This window comes from Trachurus trachurus (genome assembly GCF_905171665.1).
Source record: "Trachurus trachurus genome assembly, chromosome: 6".
Classification (NCBI taxonomy): domain Eukaryota; kingdom Metazoa; phylum Chordata; class Actinopteri; order Carangiformes; family Carangidae; genus Trachurus; species Trachurus trachurus.
In genome coordinates, this window is record NC_139897.1 from 124159 (window position 1) to 133958 (window position 9800).

The 9800-nt window shown below is 40.7% G+C and overlaps 1 protein-coding gene across 3 annotated transcripts in view; it reads right to left on the minus strand.

Moving 5' to 3' along the window:
* The window catches only part of LOC310987845 (alpha-1,3-mannosyl-glycoprotein 4-beta-N-acetylglucosaminyltransferase C-like), a 59747-nt gene extending 54114 nt beyond the window's left edge, over positions 1-5633 (minus strand). The window contains exon 1 of one of the 3 annotated variants that reach the window (XM_083974300.1): positions 5570-5633. The gene's annotated coding sequence lies outside the window, so the exon portion shown is untranslated. Of the gene's footprint in view, positions 1-3213; positions 3899-5569 lie in introns of those variants that run through there. The other 2 variants (XM_083974302.1, XM_083974301.1) reach the window with 2 other exon arrangements.
* Between the last annotated feature and the right edge of the window lie 4167 nt (positions 5634-9800).

Here is a 9800-nt window from a genome sequence, read left to right on the forward strand (position 1 = left end):
CTCGCTACTTTTTTTTATTGATCCAATGCGCAATCTGTTTGTTTTGTTTTAATGAAGCCGCTTCTCTGGCTGCTTCTGCTTCCAACAGATACTCTGTCAAATGACAGTGTTTCACCAATCAAATGCAGCCACTGGCGACGTCCAATCAGACGGAGCCAGGTAGTCATATGACCGCACACAAAATCTCTGTGGTAAACAGGGTGGCCACTCCGCCTCAAATTTGAGGAAACACGTTTAGCTGGTGTTGTGGCTGTGACGCTGCCGACGCCAGCCCTGTCACAGCCCGACGAGGTGTTCACTGATATGCCACAAATATATTACGTCCGCCACAAATAGATTTTTCGGCTTTCGGCAACGCAATAGCGTTGCGTTTATTGATCATAGTGCTCTTTCTCCGTTATTAGCCTTCACACACACACACACACACACAGAGAGAGAAGCGCGCATGACAGCATGACAGTTGGGCATGGTAAAAGCGAAACTCATACGCCGCCGTTGTCATGGTGATGTCGTATTGTTTACCTGACCCACGTTTTACCGTCTTTCTCTCGTGGAGTAAAATCACATCCGGCATCAGTGCCTCCGTCCTTCCTCACACTACACAGTGGTGACAGTTTTAACAGGCCGAGCCCACAGCTCCGCTGAGTTTCTATGGTTACCTACAGTCAAGCTGCCACTCAACGTAAAAAATGGCGATGCAACATGGCCGCCTCGGTTCAGTGCGTCGCCCACTTATGTATTTGTAACGACTTGTAACAACTCATTCTAAGGTACCAGAAAGCTTTCATTTGTATGCGGGTGTGATTCCACTTCAGTGAAATACGTATTTATGAAAGACATATTTGATTTTTGCTAATAAAAAAACAAATACATTACATACTGGAGCTTTAAATAAAGCTTTACCCTATATTTGTAATGTTGTTAAAAAAAAAGATAATCTCTCTTTCCTGTAACACTCTGATATTCCTCTAAATACAAGTCTATGGGTAGTTAATGATTATATAATTTAAATTTTAAAAAAAAAGAATGAATTTTCTTCAAGGTGGGAACAAAGTTTTAGTGAGAAATAACAGGCTGGGTAGATCAGTTAGTTAGTTGACGAGGATTTGTGAGCATCATCACTGGACCAGACAGAAAAATCTGGAATGGCACTTTCATTGTTTGGCACAGACTGAATCTTTGTAGCCCGCTTCAAATGGAGGTGGCAGAAATCATATGAGTGTCGAGTGATGTTTGGCACAAACAACTGCAGAGTGCTACAGCAGAAAACCAGGTGATGCAGATAATGTTGTGCTGAGTAGAGGGTGATAATTATTTTTTTGATGATTTGAGTGGGTGTCTGTGCTTAGAAAACAGACAGACACAGAGGTAATGTCACCATATGTTCAATGAGTTGTTCTGATAATGAACCTCACAGTCTTTTCACCAACACACACCAACTCATCTGCCTGCAACTTGTCTCTGGAACAAAACATTTGGCTCAGCCTCTCGTCAGCTCATCAGTGTGAAGAGACCATTCAAAATAATTGATATAGGATGTAATGATGGGTTTTTTTTCCTGAACTTGAGCACACAGCTAAGTGGAGCCTGCAGAGAAGGGCAGTGTTGTAGAAGAGAAGTTTGCATTTGCATATGAATAACAGCAAATACTAAATGTCTCCCACTTGTACAGTATTTGTTCGAGGTAAAGCAGGACATGTGTTCCCTTTTAAATGAAGCTACACTGAACAGTGTGGCATTCACTTGGCCTTGTGTAACAACACTTTGTCTAAAACAATTATAAATAAATAATACCATCAAAGATATTGTTGTCTGAACTGTTCTACTTATTGTGCTAGCACTGACTAATTGAAATGTTGTGTCTTTTATTTGTAATACCATTAAGATGGGGAAAAGAGAGGAAACATGCCATGCTGCAATCAGAAAACTATATGAAAGCCCCAATATGTCGTTTTTTTTTAACCTTAAAATAATGTTTCTACTCATTGAAGTGGTAGAAAAATGGTTGCTGCAGCCTGAGCGCGGTCGCGTCGGCTGAAACTGAGCATGTAACTTTCCTGTGCGGATAGGAACCCGTGGTCCTGTTACACTGCAGCTCCGCTGAGCTCCAGAGACCGAGCTCAAGCCCGGTCTCCCTGCTCCTCTCACCCACACAGGAGCACCCTGTGCTGGGCCGCATGGCCGACCAGCCTCCCCTCCAGAGCAATGGCAACAAATTCACGTAGACTAGCCTACTGTGCTTCTCTGGGAATGATGTAGCAGGTAGTTGCTCTTCTCAGAGTATAGGCCTACCAGTACCACGAATCCTACATAGTGGTACAAGTTAAGTCCAGGACATAAAACAGCACTTTGGGACCTGATCTGGTCTCATTCATGAAACGTTAGTAAATCTGTGTGTAGATTTCCACATAAAAGTCCACGCTACTAAAACTCTACTCCGGATTCATGAACGGTGCGGGAATATCAGATATGATCGTAAGCACGTGTGTAAATTCATGAATGTCCACCCATTGTAAATTTACAGCACACCTCCGGTGATCAGCAATTAGCATAGATCCCCGCCATCCTGTTCACCTGCGGCCATGACGCAAACAAGGAGGGAGAGAGAGAAAAAAAAGAGGGATCAGGGATCAAAGTAATTTTGGCTGAAGTGGAGTCCAGAAAAAATATTTAATTCTCTTCTGATAGTGGTGGTGTGACTGGTAAATCAAAGGCTGGCGGGAAGTAACAGATGTAGCCTAATCAGCTGCACATTTATGGAATCATTTTTCTGATTTTATATCTGATTATTATCATCATTAGGTGGAGCCATGACATGTTCGTGCGTGTCCGATCCCTAAAACGTCTCTCTCTCCAAAAATTTCTAATCATTTGTCATGTTTACCGTAAATTGTTTCAAAGGCATCAGCGTATTTTTAACATAACAGAGAGTAATACGAATTAAAATTGTAATTTACAGCAGTGGCAAGCAATTCTGTGCATTCCTACATTTACACAAGCGCTACACACAGTCAGGAGCAGGTGTAGATTTTGTGAGTAGCTATGAAAAGATCAGCACTACTAAAAGATTGATGAATGTGGAAATCCACGTAAATTTCCGCTGAACACGGTTTACACACAACTCCGTGCTGCTCACGTTTCATGAATGAGACCCATGAGCAGGGCAGACCAGTGTGTGTGTGTGTGTGTGTGTGTGTGTGTGCGTGGGCAAACCTGCACCGCTGTCCTGATTTCATGAAGAATCCTTCGGATGATAAGGAAAAGAGAGTCTGTCTCCATTGTTGCCTCAAAGGACTGCTGTAACAGACACACGTGACATCTGTAAGGGAGGACCTCTGACCTGCCTCAATGATGACAGCCTTACAAAGGCAAAAGCAGTGTGTGTCTCTGATCAAAGCATCACAGACACCATAGCTACCACATTGTCTCTCACTGTGGAAACCAAGGAGCCAGCTGTAAACACCTCTGCAAGTATGCATTTCTTCTAGAATCAATCCAAACCATACTATACCATACCATATACCCTGCTGGACACTCAAAGTGATTCAGTCTTCAGATTAGATTGGATTAGACTTTTTATTGTCATTGCACAGAGCATACAACAACATTTGGTGTACTCAAGAACTTGCAGACTGAAGCTAACTACCATGGTTGGATGCATTGATTTACAGAAAAGAAAAAAAAAAACTTGGGTCTCAAAGTTCAAGGTTTCATCAGCATTGACTGATCTGCCTCCTGCTTACACCAAAGATTACATACCGTGAGTAACGGCACAGCAGTGGAAACATCTGCAGTATCCATCCATCCATCGTCATTACTGCTTATCCATGCAGGGTTACAACAAGGATAAGGGTGGGACACACCCTGGACAACTCACACACTCACATTCACAAACTACAGACAATTTACAGTCTTCAGGCCGAGACCTAGGCCATGTGGTAGGTCGGTATTTGGCAAATCAGCTTATCACACAAAAAAGTCACAAACAGGTTTTGCACAATGGTTTGCACAGATAAGTCTTAAAATGTGTGCAACACCTTCTCATCACAATCCACGCCATCTACACAGTTTTCAGCTGTAATTAAAATCCAACTCATCAATAACAGGATCACGATATTGGACCTCCGCTCACATTACACAACAAACCGTTAACAATTAATCCACACTCAAACCGAAGCTACAATACACAACAAACTATATTACAAGGTTTATATGACAGGCTGTGTCAGAGTGTGTGTGTGTGTGTGTGTGTGTGTGTGTGTGTGTGTGTGTGTGTGTGTGTGTGTGTGTGTGTGTGTGTGTGTGTGAGAGAGAGTGGGAGAGAGAAAGTAACTTAGGTAGCTAAAAGCTGTTAGCTGTTAGCTGCTAGCTGTTAGCTGTTAGCTACCGTAGCTCAGGCGTCGGTTTAAAAAAGCTGCCGTTTATTCCTCAAATGAAGCTCATGAAGTCGTTCAGCCTCTCCGGTACAGTTATCCATCACTGCTGTTGAATTAGCTGCTAAACTGCTGGAAGCTAAAACCGAGGGGGGCGTCTGTTTGTTTACAATTCACCAAAGCAACGTGCCGCTAGAGTTACGCAATGAGGCAGGTAGCCTCCCTTGGCGTACCATGTATGGGGGGGAACAAACTGCGCATGCGCCACATACATTACACACCGTACTGTCAGGAGAGGCAGAGCAGCTCTGTGCCTCACCTTTGAAATACATGGAGACGGCGAGTGAAAGTCTAGACTGTTGACTGTAGTGAAGTTATTTGGAATAAATAAATAAACCTTAGATTAACTAAATAATTTAAATATTCCTGACAGCCTAGGTGAGGCACTGCCTCTGCCTCCCCTACTGCACGTCCCTGCAGTCTGGACAGAGTTTTCAGAAATAATCTTTTTCAGTGACCTAACTAACACACCAACCAAATTTTCATAGCTATTTTATTTTTACAGACAGTGTATGAAAACTCAAAAATTCAAGGCACCTGCTTGCAATAGACTTTTGCATTTTGAGGCCGACTAAAACTCTCAAGTTTTGAAAAAAACTAGGCCGACATAAAACAATGTAGGAGTTACTTTAGTTGACCTAGGACAATGGTCTCTTCCAGCACAACCACAATATTGCTGACAGTCTGACTCAAGGGAGGTGCAGCATATGAAAACATCTGGACATATTTAGTCTGCTTCTCATCTGGATCAGTGTCCTGTTGAAAAAAGAAATTTAATCACCAGTCACCATAATACTTAGGCTAAGTCTAGCCAAAATCTTCCTGGTGTAAATCTAATTTCATTTAATGGCATTAAATTGTGTGATGTTTAACTGCATTGCATTATAGGTGAAACTATTATTAACAATGACTTAAAAGGGACTCACAAGATATTTAAATAAATTCAGTAAAACACCTGCATAAGTCAATAGCTCCACAAATTAATTACTTTCTCTTCAATTAAATAATTAACACCCCACTCTCACACCTCTCAAGAACCATACTTTATATAACCATGACGGGGGAGTTTTATTCCACTGCATTTGTTTTTTTTACAGCATTACAAATGCAGTTTGCCACTTTGCATGTCAGCCTACCTTCATATGACAGAGAACATGGGGGCTGCAAGTCCTGCCACTTGATTTTGCCCCCCTTTCACCATAGCAGGGCCTCTGTGTCATAAGAGCACAACAGCAAAACAGGGAGTGCAAAGTAAAACACCAGATTAACATGATGTGCAGGACACACTAGTGTAAAAATATGTCATGTTTTTTTTTTTTTTTTTGACTATTCTGGGTTTTATTTTGATTTTTTAAAATTGTATGTTTTTTGTAAACCCAAAATTTTAGTACAATATTAAAGCAAAGTTCTCACCTTTATGGTTAAAACTGCCCATGAGGGAGAGGTGCAGCACATGGTAGAAATCCCCTGCTGATATGCTTTGACCCTGTTCTTTGTGTGTAGGCAAGGCAAGCCAATTTCATCTGTATATCCCATTTTTACAAACAGTTTGTCTCAAAGGTCTTTACACAGCATCATAACAACATCCTCCGCCCTTAGACCCTCACATCCACTGAGGAAAAACTCCCAAGATAAAACAGCAGAAACCTCATATCAGGGTGAGAGACAGAGGAGGGATCCCTCACCCAGGACGGACAGACGTGACATAGATGTTGTTTACAGCTTACGTATGTTTGCAGCATGGAATATGAAAACACATGAAAATGGAATCAGTCAGTTAACAAGAGCTGATGAAGGCATCTTCTCATGGTGGCAGGCTGGAAAATTGCACATTGAAAAACAAATTAGTTCAATGTGGTGAGGAAACAGGCTTAAAAGCACTGCTGTTTGTTTTAATGCACAAAAGCCAGGCTGAGAAGTAGAAATGGCCTCAGCTCATATGGGATCCTCTTTGCATAGCCAATGGAGACAGGGATGGGTGTGAGCAGCAGCTCCCCAGTGCAAAGATTAAATGTCCACGTGCTTTCTGATGTTCACAAACAGGCAAACCCTGCCAAAAGCCACAGAGTTGAGTAACTGGATTGTGGTGAAAGACTAAAAGGAGGTGGAATGGGAAAGCACCATTTCAATCACAACACACCAAAGCCAAAGGGGTAGTGCTGGACTAAGATCATTGCAGACATTATATATGACTCATGTTGTCTCACACCTCAGTGATTAGTAACATGGAGAATGTGCTCATGGCTGTCCAAAGGAAGATGGAAAGTGACATTTATGATAGTGATGGCTTGATGGCAAGGCAAGGCACTTTTATTTGTATAGCCTGTTTTTACAAAGAGTTTGTCTCAAAGGGCTTTACATGGTATCATTACAACATCCTCTGTCCTTAGACCCTCACATACACTGAGGAGAAACTCCATAGAAAACCCTTTTAACAGGGAAAAAATGGAGAAACCTCAGAGTGAGCAACAGAGGAGGGATCCCTCACCCAGGACGGACAGACATGCAATAGATTTACAGACAAGTTTGTAACAGTTTGTAACACAGAATGTGGAAAACATATAGAAATGTTAACAAGAGCTGGATCAGGCAGCCATCTTAAAGGATAATTACAGTTTTTATCAATCTAGACCTTTTTTTTTTTTTTAGCATAAAATACGATCATTTACTCACCCAGATAACTTTGGTGTCATTACAAGTTGTTCCGACGAAATGAGATCCAGCCGAGAGCCGTGTATATCTGTATAATGCGAGTGTATAGGGCAGTGGAATGCAGCCTCTAAATAACACATTATCTGCCACGAAACTCGTTCATTTCACCAATATTTTGTTATGATACGTTGGTGCTGTTCCCCTCTGAGTCTGGGGTGACCTGTTATCAACATCCGGGGTCTGTAGGTTGACCTACTAACCTCTGACCTGGATGATGTCATCTCCGAGCGCTGCGCGGCTCATTCTGATAATAATCATTCCGCTTCGGCATTCAGGTCCATTTGGAGCTTTAGTGAGTCCAGGTTGCGGAGAGGAAGCCTGTGGAAGCTGAACTTCGTCTGGCTGGTCATTTTGTTCTGACGAGTCGGTGACAAGTGTATCAAATGTGCAGGAAAACCCAAGCACAGTCTCTTTTGCAAAGATATTTCCTTCAAAGAGATAATGATAAAGTGCATGTAAAATTATTTTCCAAGTCCTACGACGTCCTAAAACATCACAGTAGGCTACATAATCCAAAAATATTCAGTGCACAGTCACATATAAGGCTATAAATACTATTTTCCTTATTGGTGAGTCTTTTGATTATTTCAATTATTTGTTTGTCTCTAAAATGTTAGAAAAATGAAATGTGTATTTGGATGCCTTATTTTGTCCAACCAACATTTCACAGCTCACTTTAGAGAATGCCATGTCTTCTCTGGAAAATTCCTGAATCCATGAACTGATTTCGATTGATTGATTGACTCTCACAGTTGTTACAAATGACTTTCTGGTTGATGATGTAATGAACCGATTATCTCAGCTCACTAATGGTTATGGTATGTCAAATTTCATAAAAGAGCACATGGTCATCTTTAAAATCTACTTAATACTTGACTGCTAAACAGTTCCTGATAATTTATTGCTGATCAATCATCATACAATAGGTTAATCTATAGATCCCAGCAACATAAAGCCACACTGAAATATTTTTTTCATTAACATGAGACCCTTAGACAAGTTGAAACATGCTTTTTATGCATTTGAATTATCAATCAATACAATGGATGTTTCTCATGTGTCAGTGAGGTTGTCAGGTGAAAAGTCAGAGCTCTACTCTTATATTATATTATATATTATATTTGGCCCTAAAAGATGGAAGCCTGAACTTATTTTCATATTTCCAATTTAGAGCAAAACAGGAAGGAAACGGGTGCAAACCAGCCTCTGATTTATATTCAAATGAGAAGTATACAGGGGAAATTGGATTTCCTCTTTCATTTCAGAGAATGAATTTCCTGGTGGCACATCGTATTGTATCATCTGGTGCCGTTAATATCTAGCTCTGAGCGGCATGAGGTGTTCTTCATTACAAAGACTCTGAGGAACTTTTACATCCTCTCGCTGCAGAATGCAATGACAATTTCCATTTCTGTTCCAGTGTTCAAACAATAACCCCCGAGGCCATTTAGGACATTTCTCGACTGTTTTAATTTACACATGAAAGGCGATAACATATCAAAGGAGTTCTGCTTTAAATTCAAAGGAAACTTGTTTCTGCCTTATGTCCCTTCTGTCAATGAACAGGCTAATTCTGTACCTCAAAGCAGACCAGCCATTGGAGGATCCTTTTGTTGGTGTAATTGAGATCAGCATGTTTACACAGATGAAAAATTGAACAATGAACACATCCAGATGAAAAATTGAACAATGAACACATCCAGTTAAATCAGACTACACACTGGCCATGGGTACTGCTGTATCTGGGGAGAAGACACTCAGTATGGGCAGTAAACCTTTACTTGGCAAACAAATTTAAATGCCTAACTCTGATTTGGGTCACTACATACACGTTGAAACTTGAAGGGCTCAAGTTCAAACACAAGAAATAAGAATTCACTTGGCTTTGAGGGAGCTGAAAGTTTTGTTAATGTCCACCTTCTCCTCCATCTTCTTATTGTGAAATTCTAACAACTTACTAATGTTAAAAAAAAGAAAGAATAAATAGATAACTTCGGGAAAATGTATGTTGACTGTGTTTTATGACATGTTTTCAGCATATCAAAACAGAAAAGTGAGAAATATTGAAATAACCCTTTAAAAAAACCTTGCTAATTCATTTATGCATTCATGTCACAGTTAACAATGTGACATCTCATGGCTGTTTGTTGTCATAGTAAAGCAACAGCCTGTGATGAGGATCTACAAAAAAAAACATCATTATCATGATCAATTAATAGTCAATTAAATACTTGGTTCGTTCAACAAAAAGCTTCAAACACAACTTTATTATCAACACTAGTGGACAGAAACACCATGCAGGTGCTAATAAGTTCTTCCTTATTTTACTGTGTTGTTTGCCTACACATTTTAAATGCCAAAGACTGTGCGGAGTGACCTCTGGCACCATCCAGTGGACTTCCACAGGCCCATAATGAAGCTGCTGCTGCAGTAACACATTACAGTTTGAGTCCTGTTTTTTTTATTGCAGCAGTGCAAACTGATCAGGGATGATCATACATCTCTGTGATTCCTGCCTTCATCAAATACAAAGTTAGTACGTTAAGTTTTGTTTGTGGTGTTGAGGTCAACTGTGTATTACGTTTATTATCCCATGTATCTGGGACTTTTCTTTCTGGAGAGGTGTTACTGTTGATATTTATGTAGATGTAATGT